We start from the raw sequence: 22,509 nt of genomic DNA on the forward strand, positions 1-22,509 counted from the left end.
TAGATCATTGTTCCTTTATTCTCTCTAAACACCTCCAGCTTTGAGGCCCATGTATCAGATTGTATCACCTATCACACACTCCTGTTGCAGTCGTGTACACATTCCCGTGTCGCTTCCCTCATTTCTTAAAGATTTTAGGATCTATTTCACTGTCTCTTTCTTCAGCCTACTCCTGTCACAGTTCTTGGTGATTTAAATATCTATGTAGGTGATACTTTCAATATCCCTCTCATCTCTTTGAATCTCTCTCCTCCAATAATCCACGTACGCTATACTCTTTCTGCCATCCACCCTATGGTCATACCCTGTTCTTGGTCATTATCAGTCTCAATTTCAAGCATCCCGCTTGATGACCACCATTTGTTATCTTTCCAGCTCACTCTAGAACTCTAACTCTTGCAAATTGTCAACTCTCCTGGCACCTGATTATATTGATCTTACCACCTCTTTTCCTATCCCTTAATCCCCTCATGTCCTCACTTCCCTCTTCATCTAGTTTGGATTCCGTGGCTCACCATAATTATCACCAACTTGCATGTAATATAACCTCAGTTGTTTTGGCCCTCTCTTCCTTTATCCTGCTCACCTAGCAAAACCTAAGTTTTATAAATTTAACTTTCTGCCTGTTCTACACCTTCACAGCTTTATATGGCAGGAGACTATCACACAAATTTGCTGACTGAACTTACCTTGAGTTCATGACCACCGTCTTCAAGTAGACCCTTGGTGTTGCCTGGCAACCTTCCACTCACTCTCCCCCTCTGGAGGACTATTTTATCTTTCTCCTTTCTCCTCAAGCATCCAACGTCTGCCTCCCAATAGAAAAAAGAATTTCTGCTTGTCCCCACCATTTCATTCACCAGCCTACTTGCATTTGCACCCATATACTCTGCCTTTTCTACTTTCTTTTTTACATGCTTCTGTTTAAGGACAACTTCTCTGTTTCACACTAGTTTACATCTTTTCTTGCCTGCTTAAGGTTATCACTTAACCAATTGTCCCTTTTCTCTCCTACTTCATAAAATGTTTCCTTATTAGTTCATTTCTATCACTGTGTGAAATTCTTTACTATATCCCATGGAGGCTGGGTGAAAGTTTTGGTAAGTCTTGGTCAGCTTGTGGTTCACTGAGAGCAGAGTATTCACTAGGGCTCTACTCCTGGAGAATCCTCTATTCTAGTGTTTGTCTCTTTTGCATTGTAAGACTATGGGAAACTCCATTATTCTTTTCACAGGGCTTAAGGCTTAGCTTTTTTTTTTTTTTTTTTTTGCGGTACTCGGGTCTCTCACTGCTGCGGCCTCTCCCACCGCGGAGCGCAGGCTCAGCAGCCATGGTTCTCGGGCCCAGCCGCTCCGCGGCATGTGGGATCCTCCTGGACCAGGGCACGAACCCGCGTCCCCTGCATCGGCAGGCAGACTCTCAACCACTGCGCCACCAGGGAAGCCCTAAGGCTTAGCTTTTTAACTTTAAGCCCTATACAGTTTTGAGAGTTAGCAAATGATTTGAGATGGAACCAAGTCTCAAATCTCCAATTTTGTCACATCAGCCCTGCATAACTGTCAGAAGCTTAGATGATTTCAATGTCCTCCAGCAGGAGCCCTCTGTATAGTCAAAGCCGGATTTCTCAGCCTCTTGCCCATTCTCCGAACCTTTAAAACTCAGGGGGAAAACAATGACTTCAGATCTTCAAATCACCTGTCTCCAGTTAACCCCTCTTCAGAATCCCAGCTGCTCAAGTTATTGTTGCAGCAGCAACCTTCTGATGTCTTAAACAGATATTTTTTAAAAATTTAATCTGGCTTTCCTTGTTCTTGGCTGGAGAATTGTTATGCCACAAACGATTCTATCCTATCCCAATGTGGAAATCTGACATTTATCTTCAGATTAAAATTGGGAAAAGTTCAATTTAAACTTTTAGAGTGGGCAGCTGTTTTTAGCATTTTGTGCCCTCCCAAGTGTATTCGATCTTGGATCATTCAATATATTGTTGAAGAGATAGCCAAAACTATTTTTCTGTGCTTGAAACAATTATAAACTCAAACATTTGATTTTTTTAGAAATCATCTATTTTGTTAAGTTAACTAAAACACCCATGTACATAGAGAACTTACCACTTTCTTCCTTTATCCCTGCTATATTCCAAGTCTTTATTACAAGGCCTTTGCTTTCGTGTTTTGGATATATTTTATATTCCAACCCCCCTGGCCCTTTTGGCAAAAGTCCACATCCCAACCTCCATTCCCATGCCTAACTTACTCAGTGCTCAGGGGCTAGGCCCTTCACCTACTGCATCAGGTACCAGCTGAGGTCCAATAACTGAAAATCTCTATAATATTATCCTACCGACTACAAGTAGCAGCGAGGCCCAAAGCCTCGTGTTGCCAGGCTCTGACCATCTATGCATGTCCTTGGAAATCGAAACTAGCCTAGAACTAGCCTAATTTAGCCAGAACCCCAAGGAATAGTATGATAATTATGTGAAAACTTGACTGGACCACAGGGTGTCCAGATATTTGGTAAAATGTTATTTCGGGGTATGTCTGTGAGGGTGTTTCTGTATGAGATTAACATCTGAATCTTACATCATTGGCTCTCCTGGTTCTCAGGCCTTCGGACTCAAGCCGGAACTGTACCATTTTCTTATGATTAGAGTGAGATTTTGGGTTTTTGGAAAGAATTCCACAGAAATTTCACCTTAATTAGCACTATTTTCTCTTTCCCCAGGCTAAGCATCTCAGCATACTTCAACCCCTTCCCTGAGTTTCCTTTTTTTTGTTGTCTTGTAGTTGTTAATTTTCCCTTCTTGGTCTATCAAGGCTGAATGATTAATCATAAATTTCTATTACCTGAACACCATGCAGAGAATGTTAACTCACCACTATTTTCTGGAAATAAGTCACTCCAAATTCCATCTTAACCCTTTTAATTTGTACACTTTTCTTAATTGTGTTTGTCGTTGAAAATATTTTTAAAACATTTATGTGCCCCTTTTAACCATAATATAATTAGTACATCTTTTTTTGATAGTTAATTCATTTTTGTCAAATGCTATAATGAAAACTATAGATCCTGAGATCTTTCAGGTCCAGAGTTGACAAATACAAAAAGCAGGGAGGACCAAGGGGTAATCATCAGGTTAATTAAAGAAATTCATCTAACATTTCACTAGTCAGTTTTCTCCTTCTCTATAGCCACAAGCTATACCATGCACTAAGCGCAATAAAATGAAAGATAAACCAAATAAGAGGAAGACATGAATCCAGTCCAATAATACAATGAAGAAAATTCTAGGAAGACAGCTAAACAATGTACAAAAAGTACAGTTGGTCTGTTGCTTTATAACTCTTTCTACCTTTAAGCATGTTTTCCCCTCTCACTGACACATGCTTCTATCCACTTGTTACTTGCTTGTCTACCTACTACTTTAAAGCTAATTTAAATATCATCTCTTCAATAAAGTTCTCTCACATGAAGCAATATTGATAGATATCTTCTTTTTGCCCACATTTTACTTTACATCCTATTATAGTACTTGTCACACTGCAGTACAGTTAATTGACTTTATGCCTGTCTTCCCACCTAGCATGAAGGTAAGAACTGTTCTTTATCTGTGTCTATTAGTCCTTAGGACAGTGTAGGCACAAAATATAGGCTTGTTGAATTAATGAACTGATGAGCTTAGCTGTTTTAGATCTATTTCAAGATACATTGAACTAAAAGAAGTTAGTGAAATATTATTCATTCATCCACATTTTATTAAGGACCTGTTATATGTCTGTGTTGGGGGATTCAGCAATGATCCAAATATAGAAGGCTCTTACTCTTATGGAACTTACATTTTAGTATGGAAATATAGATAGTGAACAAATAAATGAATAAAGTATTTTCAGTTAGGGATGTAATAAAAATAAAAAGGTAATGGAGAGTGACTGCAATTGGTAGGAGGATTGTCACTTTAAATAGGGTGATCAAGGCAGTCCTTTTGTTTAATTGTTGAATTTTGGTGAATAGTTGAATTGAGACTTGAAAGAGGAGAAGGATCCAGCCATGCAAAATCTGTGAAGAGAGCATTCCATCAGAAAAGAATACATCAACAATGCCCTGTGAGAGGGAACAAGCTTAGTGTGTTTAAGGCTCTGATGTAAATACTCCAAGCTTAAATATGGTTGAAGTGCAGTGAGCAAGGAAGATAGCATCAAGTGACGAGGTAGAAGAGGTAGGCAGCAGACAAATTTGTAAGGTCTTGTATGCCATGGTAAGGGCTAAAAATTGTGTATAAATGCAGAAGATATTGAGGGAGAAAGGCTGTTGCAATAGTCCAAGTCAAAGATGAAACTGATGGTAGCTCTGGGGCAATTGTAGATTTAGAGAAGTAGACAGATTTGGGAAATATTTCAATAGTATAGTGAGTAGACCTTGAAGACAGATTGGTTTGGGGCATAAGGGAGCTGGAAGAATTAGGCTGAGTCTATTTTGGGCTTGAACAGTGTATAGATATTCACTTCCATTTTTGTGATGGGCAAGTTTTGGGGGGAATATGAATGTATTTCGGAAGGGAATTTACATTTTCTCTGGATGTGGTATATTTGAGATGATTCTTAAAAATCCATATGGAAGTGTTGAGCAGGCACTTGGCTATTGCAGTCATCAGCATATAGATAGTTAAAGCTGTGGGTCTAGATCAAACCAGGGAAAGATAATTGAGAAAGAAAGGGCTTAGGATCAAGCCCTGTGGTCTGTCAATAATTTAGCAGTTGGCCAAAGTAGAAGGAGCGCACAGGGGAGACTAAGAATGATAGCAAATGAGGTAGAAGGAAACTGAAGAGACTATGGTGTCAGAAAAGGCAAGAAAAGGAAGTGTTTGCAAAAGATGCGAATGATTAGTTCCCTTGAATGGTGTTGAGAGGTCAAGCAAGGTGAAGATGGAATCGTTTTTAGATTGGATCACATGGGAGATGTTGAGAGCCTTGACAAGGGTTTTGTCCAGGACAGAGGCCACATTGGAGTAGAGAACAGAATGGAAGGTGAGGAACTGAACTGAGTGAACGTATACAACTTTTATCCCCCTGTAATGGAGATAGAGAAATTGGCAATAGATGGAGAGGGGGCTTATGGTTAGGGTTAGGGTGAGTCGTTGGTGAGTTTTCTTTCTTTTTTAATGGGAGATTCTAAGGCATGATGTTGTGTTGATGGAAGTGAACCAGAAAAGAAGGAAAGGCGATTTTAAGGGAGAGAAGAGAGTATTGCAGTAGCAAAGTCCTGGAGTAGATAAGTAAATTGAGAGGGGATAGGATCTAGAACATAAGTGGAAGAGTTGTCTTTTACTAGGGACAGTGAAACTATGTTCGTTGTTAACAGAGGAATACCAAGAACTTGGATGGATACATATGTTGGCAAGTTGATAAATTTAGGAAGTGGGGTGGCCATCCTTTTCTTAATGAAAATGTTAGGTTTATTTAGTTTCTCAGTGTGATAGGTCAGTGGATGGTGGTGGAGATTTATAAAGAGGCAATAGTTTTAAATTTAGTCAGCCCTCTGTATCTGTAGGTTTTGAACCCATAGATGGGGAAATCCCGAATATGGAGGGCCAACTGTATACTAATTGAAAAAAAAATCCACATGGACATGTGTAGTTCAAACTGGTGTTTTTCAAGGGTCAACTGTATTCATTGTACTACGTCATTTTATATAAGGGACTTGAGCATTTGTGGGGTTTGGTATACTCAGGAACTCCTAGAACCAGTCCTCCGTGAATACCCCCAGGATGCCTGTAGTTGTCTTGGTTTGTGTGTAAATGAACATAAAAATAACAAATCTCTCCAAGTAAACCCGGAGTCTTGGCCAGTGATGTAACGATCAAAGGTAACCTTAGCAGAGGGAAACATAACCAAGTTTCTAAATCTCTCCATTGTTAGTGTTGCCTTCACTTTGTATCCTTTGTAGTTCACATAGTAGCTAGCACCTAATAGATGCAAAATAATGATTGTTAAGTTATTAGAAGTTTGACAAAAAACTCATACTTGAAAAGAAAATAAATCATAACATTTAGAGTTTCATTTTTCAAGAAAAGTAGGAAACGTGTTCAACATTCTTTATTATAGTGACTATAAATTTTTATTAATTTTTTCCCCTGTCTTTCCTGCCTATCATACAGTTATTTGCCTGTGCGTTTTTTTCCAGTCCATCTTGCTGAAATATATTGTTGTTATTTGATCCATTCTGGTAACTTTTCTTTCTTCTTCTTATAAAATTTTTACAACTTTTTGAAACTATAACTTTGGAAAAGTACAGATAAGCAAGAAGGGAAAACAATCATATACAGATCCTTTGTCTTTTTTTCAATGCATATTATATCATATATACTACTTGATAACCTGATTTTTCACTTTGATTTTATATTTTGTCAGATATTCTTATATTTTTATAAATGGATATATTGAGATTTATTGAACTCGTGCTATTTGGGAGGGTGTTTATGTTTTTTTCTTTTCTTTTGGTAGTGGGAACGTTTTTGTAGCTAAATTTTTATGTACACCCATGTTTATTTCCTTAGGGAGAATTCCTAGAAGTGGAAATACTAGATCAAAGAATATAGACATTTTAAATAAGTATATATTTTCGAATTGCTTCCTAGAAAAATTGTACATAGAAATGTTATTTGAGATTTCATTCAAGGGGACTTTAGAGGAATAAACTGCTAAGGAATTTAGACTTTATTTTATAGGCAATGGGGTCCCCTAAGATGTTTTAGTTTTCTGGTAATATAGAAAGTATATTCTTGAAGAAGATTTCTGGGCAGCACTGCATAAAGTGAATTGAGTAATACACGTCCAAGGCTAAAGAAATAGTTGAGATCCTATTGTAATAATGCAGGCAAGAGAAAATGTGGGTCTAAACAAGAAAAATGATAGAGGAATAGATATGAATAGCTAAACTTTTTCTTTAAAAAAACAATTTAATGGATGTATAATTTACAGTAAGGAATGCATATCTTAAGTGAAAAATTTGATGAACTTTGACCAATGTATATAGTCTTGTAAGCAGGACCCAGAAGCAGCACTCCAGAGGAACTCCTTCATGTCTCTTCCTAGTCAGGATTCCTTTCCAAGGGTAGTCACTACTCTTACTTACTTACCATAATAGGTCATTTTGCATGTTTCTAAACTTCATATAAAAGGAATCGTGCTATGTACTCTTTTGTGTCTGATTTCATTCATCCAGTGTTATTTATGCCAGTATGTTGATGTGTACTGTTACAGTTATCAGTGGTTTATCTTTTTCATTGTGGTGTTATGTTCTGTTGTATGAAAATAACCAGGTGTTAGAAATGTAGGTTGTTTCTATTTTTGATTTATTATGAATGGAGTACTATGGGTGTTCTTTTCATGTCCTTTGGTGGGCATAAGAATTCACTACTTTTGGTATATATACGGGTATACACACAGGACAATAGCTGTCACAGATTTATTAGCTTTAGTAGGTAATGCCATTTTCCTGAAGTTGTTATACCAGTTTACACCAGCAGTGTAAGAGCGTCTCTAGTTGTGAGAGTTAACACTTGGTATCATTATTTATTTTAATTTCCGTCATTTTGATGGAGATATAGTTGTATTTCATTAGGCTTTAATTTGCATTTCCTTAATCACTAATGATGTTGAGCACCTCTTCATATATTTATTGACCATTTTGATATCCTTTGTGAAATGTCTGTTAGGCTTTTGCCTAATATTAAATTTGTTTTTTTCTTATTGATTTATATAAGTTGGATACAAATGCTTATATAGCTTGGGACTTGCATTTTTATTCTCTTAGTTAGAGTGCTGGTGAAGACTAATTTTGTCATCAAAAGTTCTTAATTTTAATGAGGTAAATTTTATAATTATTTTTCTCCTTATAGTTAATGCATTTTGTGTTCTATTTAAGAAACCCTTGCTTTCCCAGAGTGATGAACACATTCTGCTGTGCTTTCTTCTAGAAGCTTGATTATTTTAGCTTTCACATTTAGGTCTTCATCAGTTCCAAATTAAGTTTTATATGGTCAAGGTACATCATTTTCTTCCTATGGATATCCAGTTGACTGGACCCACTATCATGTATTAAAAAGATCATCTCCTTTCCTCCTGCCTCCAATGAATTGTAGTATATCAGGTGGCTGTATATGTATGGGTCTGTTTCTGGATTCTTGGTCCTTTGTTCAGCTTGTCATTTTCCACTAAAAGAAAAATCTGCTAGTATTTTTATGGGAATTGCATGCACTCTAAAGATCAGTTAGAGGAAGATTGGCCTTTTAGCAATATTGAGTCCAAACCATTGATATTTTCATGAAAATTATTAACTTTTCTTTGTATACTGCTTTAGCTGCATGCCACGAATTTTTGATATGTTGTATTTCATTATTATATACCTTAAAATATTTGTTATTTTCTGCGTGTGATTTCTTCTTTAATCCATGAAGCATTTAGAAGTGTCTTGCTTAATACTTAAGCATTAGGAGATTTGATGTTACCTTTCTGTCATTTAGAATTTAATTCCATGGTGGCAAGAAAACAAACTATATGATTTCAGCCCTTAGAAATTTGTTGATACTTTCCTATGACCCCAAGACAGGCTTTATTTGTTAGATGAGCCGTGTACTCTAAAATATTGTGTATTCTGCAGTTGCCGAATATCTTGTTCTTCTCTGTGTGTCATTTACGCCAAGTAGATTAATCTTTTTTTTCAGTTCTGTATTCACAGATTTATTCTTGCTTGTTGTATCTCCTTCTGAGAGAGGTGTTTAAAGTATCAAATGATTATGATGAATTTTTCTCCCTTTAATTCTGTTAACTTCTGTCTTACTCATTTTGAAGCCATGTTGTTAGGTTCTTAAATCTTTAGGATTACTGTATCTTCCTATTCAGTAGACTGATTTATCATTATGAAATGTCCATTTTTATCTTTTTTATAATACTTCTTGCCTTAAAGTCTACTTAAGTATCTGAATGTCATATTCTTTTCCATACTTACTTTCAACCTTTTTTCCCCCAACATTTTCTTATGAAATATTTTCGACATACGGCAGAGTTGTAAGAATTTTACAGTGAATATCTATTTACTTACCACCTGGAATCTATTGTTAATATTTTGCTAAGCCTGATTTATTACATTATCTCTGTGTTATCCATCCTTTCCTCTATCCGTCAGTTTATCTCACTCACTTAATGCATTTCAGTTAAATGCAGGCATCAGTACTTTGGCCTCTGAATTCTTCAGCATAGCATATCATTAGTTATCACCCCAGAATTTTCCCTCATGCTCTTTCCAGTTAATCCATGTCCCTACCATTCCCCAATAGCAATCACTAATCTGATATTTTTACATCATTAATTAGTTTTACTTTTTCTAGAAAGTTTATATGCTTGAGATCTCAATATACCTAAGATGATCACATTTATTTGTGTCTTATATTCTTGTGCAGGTAAGAAACATATATTTTTCTAATCTTGCATCTTGCTGTTAAGGACTGATTTTTTTTTTTCTTAAGATTTTCTTCATCTTTTTGAAGTAGATGTAAGATTTCTGTTATTCTTTTTCTGTGCTAATTCCTGTGGGTCATTCTGTTAGAATGATGACTGTGCATTTCAGCATATCAATCCTAAAGATCTACGTATAGTTTCACCATCTTAAGATATCAAAATCTGAAATTATTTCCCTAAAAATTAGTCTTCACCAGCATTGTAACTAATACTTTAAAAAGTATAATAGACTGTATTAAGTACACAATACCATTTTCTTTGATATGTTGTTATTCGGTGTAATAGTAAACCCATCCTTATTTTCCAGAAGAAGCAGTGTTGGGCAAGATTGCAAGGAGTGTGAATTTAAACCATGAACAGGTTTGATAATTAGTAGGAGTCTCTAAGTATTGAGGAGCCTGTATTGTAAACTTTTTGGCGTGAAAGCCATCTTTATTCTAAAGACTGTGCAGTTTTTTTGTGTAAGTTATAAATTTATCATTTTTAAATTCTCAAATTTTGTAGTAGTATTCTTGGAAAACTACTTGATAGTTTCATAAACTGCCATTTGGGCACAAAAATTCAAATTGCTGTGGTTTTGTTTCTTTAGTACTTCTCTGATTTCATAAGGAAAGATTTCAGTTAACATCTTGGTGGATTATATTTCTGCTAAATTTTATCTTCAAAAACACAATTACATGCAACCAAATATCTAGTAAAATTATTTGACTTGCTTACACAAGTATTGCAGGAGGAACATAAAGGTATCTGAATATATCATTCACCACAAAATATATGTCTTTAGTCCAAAGTATCAGGACACTTTAAAATAAAACTTGTATTCTCAACATCAAGGCCTCCACTCTTTTGAAAATGACTCTGTGTCTGTGCTTGTACATTTGCCTAAAGGTTTGTTTGATTAATTGCTACTTGACTCATCTATCATAGTACTAAGCTCTGGGATCACAAAAGATCAGATTCCCAAACCACCTCCTAGAATTAATTTAAATATCTAATGTTGATACTTTGCAATGATTCAGGGGGTAATGGTTTTCATTGTTACTAATAGCCTGTTTTAGTATTAGAAACCCTTGAAAAAAATTCCAAATTTATATATTAACTCATTGTTAATATTATTTAACCTTTGTGGTAAAAAATTATAATAACGTTATTAGTAGGTGAAAATATATAATAAAATATACTTTTAAATTATAATTTATCTGGAAACTTTTTCAATAAATATATCTATAAATCATAAATATATTACTAGATCTTCATGAGTTATTTTGCTTTAGTGATCATTAGAAATTGAGTTTTTCTCTATTAATATGTTTACTTTTTATTTACAGTTTTTATTTCAGATAAAATTTACACACAAATGAAATACATAAATATTAAATCACCAATTTGACAAGTTTTGACAAATACATCCACACGACCACATCCCTATAAAGATATAGAACATTTCCGTATCCCAAGAATGTCCCCTCATTTATTTCCCTTCCCTACCAATCATGCCTGCCACACCCAAACAACTTTTCTGTTTTTAACCACAGATTTATTTTGCTTATTCTAGAACTTCATACAAGTGGATTATACAATGACAGCAAAATATTTATGATATTCATCTATGTTGCTCTTTTATTTTTTTTGCGGTACCTGGGCCTCTCACTCATGCGGCCTCTCCCCTTGCGGAGCACAGGCTCGGGACACGCAGGCTCAGCGGCCGTGGCTCACGGGCCCAGCCACTCCGCGGCATGTTGGACCCTCCCAGACCAGGGCACGAACCCGTGTCCCCTGCATCGGCAGGCAGACTCTCAACCACTGCGCCACCAGGGAAGCCCCGTGTTGTTCTTTTTTTTTTTTTTTTTTTTTTTTTGTGGTACGTGGGCCTCTAACTGTTGTGGCCTCTCCCGTTGTGGAGCACAGGCTCCGGACACGCAGGCTCAGCGGCCATGGCTCACGGGCCCAGCCGCTCCACAGCATGTGGGATCTTCCCAGACCGGGGCATGAACCCGTGTCCCCTGCATCGGCAGGCAGACTCTCAACCACTGCGCCACCAGGGAAGCCCCCGTGTTGTTCTTTGTATCAGTAATTCTTTCCTTTTTGTTGATAAGTAGTATTCCATTGTGTATAAACTTACATTTCTTATTCACTTTCCTGTTGATAGAACAGGAAACTTGAATTTGTCCAATTTTTGTCCCTTATGACTAAGGCTACTATGAGAATTCTTGTACAAGTCTTTTCGTGGACGTAAGTTTTCATTCTCTTGGTTAAAAACCTAAAAGTGGAATTGCTGGGTCGCAAATTGTTCACTGAAGTTGCTGTATCATTTTACAGTCTCAGCAGCAATTTATGGAAGTTCTGATTGATCCATATACTCACCAACAATTGTCAGTATTTTTAATTATAATTATTTTATTCGGTGTCTAGTAATATATATCATTGTGGTTCTAATTCACATCTCCCAGTGACTAATAATGTTGAACACTTTTTATGTGCTTATCAATCATTTATATGTTTTCCTTTTTGAACATCCATTCAAGTCTTTTGCCTATCTTTTAATAGGGTGATTTGACTTTTTATTGATTTGTAAGTGTTCTTTGTATATTCTAGATAAAGTCAGTTGTCAGATATATGTAGTAAAAATATTTTCTCCTAGTCTTTTCTTGCTTATTCATTTTAATTTTATATTCTAATGGACAGAAGTTTTCAATTTTGATGAAGCCTGATACATCAGTATTTTAATGTATCTTGTCTAAGAAATGTTTCCTTACCCCAAGATCACAAAGATATTGTCCTGTGTTTTCCTCTACAAGCTTTATTGTTTTAGTTTTTAATCAGTGATTTACTTTGAGTTAACTGTTGTGTATAGTATAAGATTCAGGATCATTTTCTGAACAAGTTAATATTCAGTTGTTCCAGCACTACTTGTTGAAAGGTGGATTTTTACCCCATTGAATGGCTTTGGTGTCATTTTTTGAAAATTAATTGACCATATATATCTATTTATGGACATACTATTCTGTTTTAATAATCTATTTTTCTATGCTTATGCCAATGCCACACTGCATTGATTGCTATAAATTTTGATGTTAGGCATTGAAAGTCCTCCAACTTTGTGCTTTTTTAAGGTTGTTTTTATTATTATAGATTCTTTGTATTTTCCTATAAATATTAAAATCAGATTTTCAATTTCTATAAAATGCCTGGTGGGATTATGATTAGATTGTGTTGAATCAGTAGATCATTGGAGTGGAGGGGGATTGACATCTTAACAGTTTTTAGTGTTTTTTTTTAAATCTATGGTATTTCTCACAATCTTCTTGATATTAATAATGCACCACATGGTTTAAATTTAAGAATCTTAAAACAGTAAAATTTCACTTGCCTTCATCCTTTTGATATATTGACATATATTTTTATATTTATTTTGATTCAAATAATAAATTGTCTTTTAAAGAAATTATGAGAATTAAAAATATACTCTTCTATGTTTATCCATCATTGATTTTAGATACTCTCTGTTTCTTCATGTTGGAATGAATTTTCTTTTTTTGTTATTTTCCCTAACTTGAATAACACCTTTTAGCCCTTCCTTCCCCCTCCCTCCCTACCTCCTTCCTTCTTTCCTTCCTTCCTTTCTTCCTTCCTTTCTTCCTTCCTTCCTTTTTCCTTTCTCTCTCTCTCTCTCTCTTCTCTAATACACATGTGCTCTTGTTTAGTTCAGTTCTCATTTATCTGAATGTATCTTTATTTAACCCTCATTTTTTAAGGACATAGTCACTAGATATAGATGGATATAATACATAAGATGGCTATGAGATGCCCCAAGCAGTCTCCTGTATTCTAGATATATTCCTCCTTACCTCCATTGTATAGTAGCAACTCTGTTTCCCCTGGGTAGTCAGGATTAGTTACCCCAGCCAGTACATTAACCTTCTTCCTTACATATTGATTCAGAGGCATGAGGAGCCCTAAGTGACAAGGTAACAGTTTCAACTTCCAGTTTAATGGAATTTTTGTTATGTCACTAGGTGGAAGTTTTTCTCCCTTTGGAACTAAGACCGCTGGATTAACAGAATCTCAGTTTGCAGAGATGGGAAGCAAAAATCTTGCTATTGGATCACTATGGGTAATAATGAATGAAGCCACTCCCATTTCAACCCCTTGATTCCTGGACCTGTGAATATTGGCTGTGGATGAAAAAGTACTATATACTGGATTCTAGTTTAGAGCATATACAATGTCATGGAGAACCTTGTCCTAGCCCCACCAGGTATTGCCACATATCTGGCACTATAATCAAGTCTTCAAAAATCCATTCCACTGTTTTATCAAGCTAGCTGCATCAGGATGATGCATAACTTGGTAAGATCAGTGTTCATGAGCATGAGCCCATTGCGACACTTCATGTGCTATGAAGTGAGTTCCTTGATCAGAACAATGCTGTGTGGAATCTCATGGTGATATGTACGGCATTCTGTAAGTCCATGGATGGCTGTTTTTGAAAAAGCATTGCATTCAGGGAAGCAAATCCATATCTGGACAAAGTGTTTATTCCAGTAAGAACAGTAAAGAGCAGTTTTGGTAAGAAGGTAGGAGAATGAAAGTTTGTGATCCAAGAGCAGAGTTTCAGAGTTAAGGATTAAAGAGGACTAAGGAGAGGATACGGCTGGGGTTATTGTTTGAAGGTAAATTTTATTGGAATAAATGAGTCAAGAAATTGTGAGGCTACAGTGTTGTATTGGTGATTCTTGCTTTTTTGTCTAGAATATTGACAAGAAAAAAAAAGTTTTAATGTGGGAAAGTAACCTTTGTTGTCAAATCACAGTGGTACAGATGAGAAGCAAGTCATCCAAATCAGTGCTTCTCAAACTGTCTGTGGTGAAAACCAGTTTAAAAAAACGTTTTTCCAATGTGTTATGGACCACTACTTTATAACATAATAAAAATGACTTATCAAAAAATGAAACAAAGAAATATATAGACATGCAGGATTCAAGCAAACATTCTTTTAATGGGTTCAAAGCCATAAAGTTTGCTCTGTGAAATTCCTATAAAATGTTTAATTGCTTCTTCTGAATTTTAGTACTAGCTTCATGGCAGTATCAGTTTTGGACCACTACTAGCCTGTGGACCACGCATTATGAATGGATAACAGAAATTTCAAAATTGAAAAGGTTGTTTAAAGAAGGATTAGTGGACTGGAAATGACAGTTGGGAACCAGGAAAAATACATGTACTTTTTTTCTGCCTCTGAACTAACAGTATATGAAAGAAGAGTACGCTGTACTAGAGAGAGTGCAGACAAAAGTGTCACTGGAAGTGAGGTGGTTTTATATTGAGCTGAGGAAATAAAGGGATTAAGCTTAAGAATGTATGGAAGTATCTTGGCAATAAAAAAGTACTTCCAAGCTCCATAATGCCAAAAGTACAAGGAGGGTAGGTAAGAGAAAGAGCTAAGCCAGAAGAGAATTCAAGTTTTAGTTGACATTAGGGAGCTGAATATAATGTAGACTTATTTTTCACTGAGATTGCTCTTAAGTTAATCACTGCTAAATAGTTTGGATGATGTTCCTGGCTTTGCATATGCATATTAATAAAACAGTTTCAAGAACATTTAAACATTTTTTTTTAAATCGGTGAGATGGGGAATTCCCTAGTGGTCCAGTGGTTAGGACCCTGTGCTTCCACTGCACGGGGCATGGGTTTAATCCCTAGTTGGGGAACTAATATCCTGCAAGCCACCTGGTGTGGCCAAATAAATAAATAAAAATAGGTGAAATGATTGACTCCATTGAAAAACTAGGAAGTGTCCTGAGAATTGTCCCAAGTTTCCAAAGCATTTCTTATAGTAGTCACTAAACCACAAGTCCACAAGTATTTACTGGTTTCCTATGGAGAACGCTAGTTATATTTACATATTCAAAGATAATTAGTCTTATCTCTCAAAGAGAATGACTTTTATATAATTTCAACTTGTTGATACTTTGCTTTATCATACAATTTTTTGGTTTTTATCCTGTTGTAATCTTAGAAGTTGGAGTGGCTTCTGTTAGGATTTAACAACGTTTGGACAACACACATTATACAAGAAGAAAATTAAGAATGAGCACTTAAGTAACTGACAGTTCTATTGAGATTACAACATTTATAATAGCAAACAAACGAAGTTTTCAAACCAAGAGGAGGAGGCATCTGTGATTCCAGGAATCCAAAAACTGAAAAAAGAGCTTAATAAACTATTAAACTGAGGCTATCATCCGGTGTGTACTAATACTATTTCCTGAACTCTGCCTTGTTTTACAATAGTGTAAGAAGCATCTCTATTATTTTGTGCAATAACTGCCAACTTAACATTTAGGTTATACTGTTGTTTGTGGATTTGGAGAAAATCCATTGAAGTTTACTTAAGAACCAATTCATTACAATGGTATTATTTACTGAATTTTGTTTTCCTGACCATTAGCTAACTACAAGGTTCAGCATTACAAGGTTATAACTGTACAAAAAGGATCACAGTACCATATCCTAGTCATGGCATTAGCCAGAGAAGTAAAGTCATCATGTTAAAAATAAATGCCTTTGCAGCACTGTAGAGATTATAGAAATTGCATAAGCTAGATTAGATCTCTTTTATGTAGTAATTTTATAGTTATCTTTATTTTAATTATTTCAGTTATAAAATATTGTTATACTATTCATTATTTCTGGTTATTCCTATTAAACTAGAAATGCAGTACTTTTCTGATATAATTCATAACAAAACAAAAATTCAAAGCAGTTCTAGAGTTTTTATTATTGAAATTGAAGAGGAAGTGTTATTAACTTTGAATTGTAACTTTTTAAGTTAATTAATTAATTTATTTATTTATTGGCTGCATTGGGTCTTCGTTGCTGTGTGTGGGCTTTCTCTAGTTGCGGTGAGTGGGGGTTACTCATTGTTGCGGTGAGCAGTTTTCTCATTATGGTGGCTTCTCTTGTTGTGGAGCACGGGCTCTAGGCACGCAGGCTTCTGTAGTTGTGGCTGGTGAGCTCTGTAGTTGTGGCTCACGGGCTCCAGAACGCAGGCTCAGTAGTTGTGGCGCAGGGGCTCAGTTGCTCCATGGCATATGGGATCTTCCTGGACCAGGGCTCGAACCCGTGTCCCCTGCATTGACAGGTGGATTCTTAACCACTGTGCCACCAGGGAAGTCCCTATAACTTTTAATTTAATGACTAGAATTGTAATCTCAAATCTATTTAAGATTTTAGGTGATCATCCTAAGACATCTGGAAAGTACAAACCAACTTTTCTTAAATTTTATATAAAGACATTTCTAATTCAACTTTAATGTATTAAGTAATTATGAATCCATATAATTAGTAATTATTGACGTAATAAACAATGCATACATTAGATGTGAGATATAATAGCCTCAGTGTTAGATTGCCGTTTTCTTTTTATTAGACCTGAAGTCTGCCCCAGCAGATTGAGATCCTGAGAAGTTGTGGGTATGGTGCGAGGGGTGCCTCTTTCCAGCACAGCAGATACTACTGAAATCAAGGGACTCTGTGGCTTTTATTTTTCTCCCTTCTTCATTTTTTGGGCAACATGTTTAGATTACTCCCTTGGATTTATCAGCCTACTCTTCCCTTTTTTTACTCCCAGAACACTGTGCCGTTATACACAGCCAGTTAGAATACACAGCCAGAGAATTAGGATACTGGGCAAGAGAGATCAGAGAGGGGTAGGTTGAATGGACAAATGATAAGTTAGTTTTGGCTTACTTTTCTATTCAGGGAAGTATTACTTGCATTTTTAATCTCTTTTAGTTTCTTATGTTAGTAACAGCTCAAATGTTGGTAATCATTTCTAGTTATGTTCTAATTAAAATCCAGAAAAGGTAATTTCATAACTCTCCACTTCAATAATCACATTTGGTAGGTCATCAGTGTCTAGTTATTAGAAGCTAAGTAAACACTATTACTAATTTACTTTTAGTTTACTCATAATTCAGTAATTATTATCATTTACATATTATTGCAAAACCTGGAGGGAAATTTCTACTAAGGAAATGTTTAGGAATTTATGTACCTAATTTCATTTTCTGTTGACTATTATAGAAAATAACCAGTTTTACAGATATTAGGAAAAGATATATTGAAAGTTATAGGAAATTGGAAGGGAAGAGTTTCATTGGGTGTCAAGTCAGTTTGAAATAAATGAAAACTTATCATTCCAGTCTATACTGCAGGAACCTTTTCCTTATTAGGGAAAAATTGCTTTTGGTCCCTTGAAAAGCAATAGAGACTTCTTGTCATATCAGAGTAATTATTACCAATCTTGTGTTCCCTCAAAAAACAATTATAAAATTGGAAAAAAATGTGTGAACAACAGCCTGCTCAGGAATGCACAGAGGTGAGCTCAGTGATTTCCCTGGTATTGTGCCTGGGAGTTACTCTTGCTGAGTCAGGAAGGTAGAACTCAGGCAGAGCAGTGGTCTTGCTGCACTAAAAAAGAAGAAATTTAAGTCCAGGTATTTGAAATAGCTGAAGCTTGCAGGAGATGATATTAGATCAGAGGAAACTATGCCCATATGTTTGGAGGGAGGCTAGAGTGGAAACACCAGGTATCTGTGTGTTTATTCACCTTCAGTCTTTGTCCAAGACTTTTGCAGTGCATGCACAGGGCTTGCACACAAGTGGTTTAAAAACACTGCCAGAGTGCTGTGAGTTAAAAGAAGTAAGTCCATTGCTGAGAACTTTGGTCATTCAATTGATTCTTCCTTGGGTTAAGGACCAAGCCTGAATGCAATGCTGTTTAATAGAACATTCTACAATAATGGAAATGTCTCTGCATTGTTCAGTTTGGTAGCCATGGACTACATTTGGTTCTTGAGCACTTTAAAATGTGGCTAGTGCAAAAGAATAATTTATTTTAAATTTTATTTAGTTTTAATTAATGTATACTTAAATCTTAATAGCCACATTTGCCTTCTGGCTACCATATCAGACAGAGCAGCTCTAGTTTAAGAGTCAGGCCCTAGGATTAAGTTCAAAACTGGAATAGACCTGCTCAAATAAATTATAAAAATAAATTTGATAGGTGCAAAGGAATCCAGCAATAACTTAACTCTTTGCTAGAGGAAAAATTTGCATTCTTCAAATAAAGACAACATAATCTAGGTACCTTACAATGAGCCACCTGCAATGACCAGCATATAATTAAAAATACTAGAAGCAGATAAATGTGACCCACAGTCCAGAGAAAATGTAGTCAACAGAAACAAGTCTTGACATACCTCAATATGTTAGAAATTGCAGAAACGTACTTTGAAGAAGTTATTCTAAGTTCCTTAAAAGATTTAAAGGAAAGGTGATCCCAGTGAGTGAACTGATGGGTAATATCAGCAAGGAAATGAGACTCTAGAAAGAGCTTAATTGTAAAGCTAAAAGTGTAACACCTGATATGAAAACTTCAGTGGACAAGCTTAATAACAGTTTAGAGACCATACAATGAAAGGTTAGTGAACTTGAAGACAGATCTCTAGAATTTATCTAACCTGAAGAAAGGAGGAAAAAATGAAAATAAAAGAATACAACCTCAGTGATCTATGGAACAATATCAGGCAGTCTAACAATGTTTAACCTCCAAATATTTAGGGATATTCTAGATATCTTATTCTTGTTAATTTCTCATTTAGTTCCCTTGTGAGCAGAAATATACTCTGTGATTTCAATGTTTTCAAATTTATTGTGATATATTTTAAGGTCCAGCATAGTCTTTTTTTACTGTTCCTTTGAGAAGAATGTGTATTCTGCATTTGTTGATTGTTTTATAAATTTCACTTAGGTCAAAGTGAATGAAAAGTCAAGGCTTCTACAATGTTAATGATTTTGTCTAGATTGTCTAGCAGTTACAGAGAGAACCAATTATGATTGCTGAATAGTGTAAAAGAATGAAATTAGAGCACTCATGCTATCTGATTTCAAGACTTGCTCTAAAAATACAGTAGTCAAGACAGTGCTTTCTGCATACACAAATCAGTGGAACAGTGTAGAGAGCCCAGAAACAGATCTTGTATAGTCCCTTAATTTTTTTTACATTTTAATAGCTTTATTGAGATTTGCATGCTGTTCACACATTTAAAGTTACAATTCAGCATTTTTACTGCATTCACAGAGTTGTACATTCTCACAATTTTAGGATATTTTTATCATCCTAAAAGAAACTCTATACCCATTATTAGTCATTCCCGTTCATTCCATCAAAACAGTCCTCCACCAGCCCTAGGCAACCAGTAATCTAGTGTCTGTCTCCATAGATTTACCTATTCTAGACATTTTATGTAATGGAATCGTACACTATGTGGTCTTTTTTGATTAGCTTCTTTCACTCTGTATAATGCACTTAAAGTTCGTTCATGTGGTAGCATGTATTAGTACTTTTATTGCTAAATTAATCCTTTTTAAGTTGCCAAGTAATAATGTGGATATACCAGATTTTGTTATTCATTTGTCAGTTGATGGACATTTATTTCTGCTTTGTGTTTATTACAAGTAATTCTACTCTGAACATACATTTAAAGTTTTTGTGTGGACGTATATTTTCATTTCTCTTGGGTGTATATCTGAAAGTGGCATTTCTGGGTCATATGGCAACTCTATATTTAACATTTTGATGATTATATATGTCTTTTTATGACTGGCTTATTTCACTTACTTAGCATGGTGTCCTCAATATTGTAGCATGTGTCAGAATTCCTTTATTTTGAAGGCTGAATAATATTCTGTTTTATGTATATACCACGTTATATTTATCTGTTCATCCATCAGTGGACACTTGGGTTGCCTCTACCTTTTGGCTATTGTGAAAAATGCTGCTGTGAACATGGTGTACAAATATATCTTGAGGCCCTGCTTTCAATCCTTTTGAGTATACACCCAGAAGTGGAATTGCTAGATCATACGGTAATTCTATTTTTACATTTTTTAAGAAACTGTCATACTGTTATCCATAGTGGCTGCATCATTTTACATTCCCGTCAACAGTGCACAAGGCTTCCAATTTCCATATACTTACTGACACTTGTTTTCTGGGTTTTTTGTTTTATAATAGCCATCCTAATAGGTGTAAGGTAGTATATTAGGTGGTTTTGATTTGTATTTCCATAATGATTAGTAAGGGTGAACATCTTTTCATATGTTTATTGGCCATTTTTATATCTTCTTTGGAGAAATGTCTATTCAAGTTCTTTGCCCACTTTTTAATCAGGTTTGGTGTTTTTGTTTTTGAGTTATAGGAGTTATTTATGTATTCTAGATAGTAACCTTTATCAGGTATGTGATTTACAGATATTTTCACCTGTTCCATGGCAGGCATTTTCAGTCTGTTGATTGTGTTCTTTGATGCACAAAAGTTCTTAATTTTGATGTCCAATTTATCTGTTTTGTCTTTTGTTGCCTGTGCTTTTGGTGTCATATCCAGGAAGTCATTGACAAACCCAGTATCCTGAACTTTTTCCCTTATGTTTTCTTCTAGAAGTTGTATAGCTTTACCTCTTACATTTATTTAGGTCTTTGATCCATTTTAAGTTAATTTTGTATATGGTGTAAAGTAGAGGTCCAGCTTCATTATTCTGCATGTATATATCCAGTTTTCTCAGCACCATTTCTTGAAAAGACTTTCTTTTCCTCCATTGGATGGTCTTGGTAACCTTAGGAAAAAAATTTTCACCATGTATACAAGGGTTTATTTCAAGGCTTTCTATTCTAATCCATTAGCCTACATGTCTGTCTTTATGCCAATGCCACACTCTTTTGATTATTGTGGCTTTGTAATAAGTTTTGAAACCAGGAAGTGTGAAGCCTCCATGTTATTGTTGTTTTCTTGGTGGAGTAACCATTTTATCATATATTGTCCTTATTTGTCTTTTGTACCAGGTTTTGACAAAGTCTGTTTTGCTCGATGTTAGTATAGCCACCCTGCTCTCTGTTGGCTACTATTTGCATGGAATATCTTTTTCAACCCATGCATGTCTTTAGATCTAAAGTTAGTCTCTTGTAGACAGTGTATAGTTGGATTCTGGCTTTTTAATCCATTCTGCCAATCTTTGTCTTTTGATTGAGGAATTTAGTCTAGTTACATTTCAAGTAATAACTGATAGAAAAGGACTTACTATTGCCATTTTATTCATTGTTTTCGGTACATCTTATAGCTTCTTTGTCTCTCATTTCAGCCCTTACTGCCTTCCTTTGTTTTCAGTTGATTTTTTGTAGTGATGTGCTTTGATTCCCTTCTGATTTCCTGTTGTGTATATTCTGTAAATATTTTCTTTGTGGTTACCATGGGGAAACATAAAATATCCTAAAAGTTATAACAATCTGTTTTAAACTGATAACTTTAATCACATAAAAAACTATACTCCTTTAAAGCTCTATTCCCCCACTTTGTGTTATTGTTGTCACAGATTACATCTTTATATATTATGTACTCATTAACATAGATTTCTAAGTATCCTATGCTTTTGTCTTTAAACCTATAAAAGAATAAAAAGTGGGGTGACAAACCAAAATTACAGTAATAAAGATTTTTTATATTTGTGTACTTACCTTTACTGGATAACTTTTGTATTTTCATATGGCTTTTAGCTATTCTGTACTGTCCTTTCATTTGAACTCCAGAGACTCTCTTTAGCATTTTTTGTTAGAGCAGATTTAATGTTAATGAACTTCCTCAGGTTTTGTTTATCTGAGAATGTCTTAATTTTGCCCTCAGTTTTGAAGGATATCTTTGCCAGATATGAAATCCTCATTTGACAATGTTGTTTGTTTGTTTGTTTGTTTCATTCAGCAATTTAAATATATCATCCCACTGCCTTCTAGCCTGCAAAGTGTCTCCTGAGAAATCAATTGATAATTTTATTGAAGATTCCTTGTATATGAACAGTTGCATTTCTCTTGCTGCTTTCAAGATTATCTGTCTTTGACTTTCAACAATTTGATTATAATGTATCTTGGTACAAGTCTC

The 22,509-nt window shown here is 35.2% G+C and overlaps 1 protein-coding gene across 4 annotated transcripts in view; it reads left to right on the forward strand.

The window, feature by feature from the left end:
- The window catches only part of MIPOL1 (mirror-image polydactyly 1), a 322,300-nt gene that overhangs the window by 130,944 nt on the left and 168,847 nt on the right, over positions 1–22,509 (forward strand). The window lies entirely within an intron of this gene.

This window comes from Monodon monoceros, unplaced genomic scaffold, assembly GCF_005190385.1.
Source record: "Monodon monoceros isolate NGI ecotype Baffin Bay Population unplaced genomic scaffold, NGI_Narwhal_1 Super_Scaffold_21, whole genome shotgun sequence".
In the NCBI taxonomy this organism is placed as follows: Eukaryota; Metazoa; Chordata; class Mammalia; order Artiodactyla; family Monodontidae; genus Monodon; species Monodon monoceros.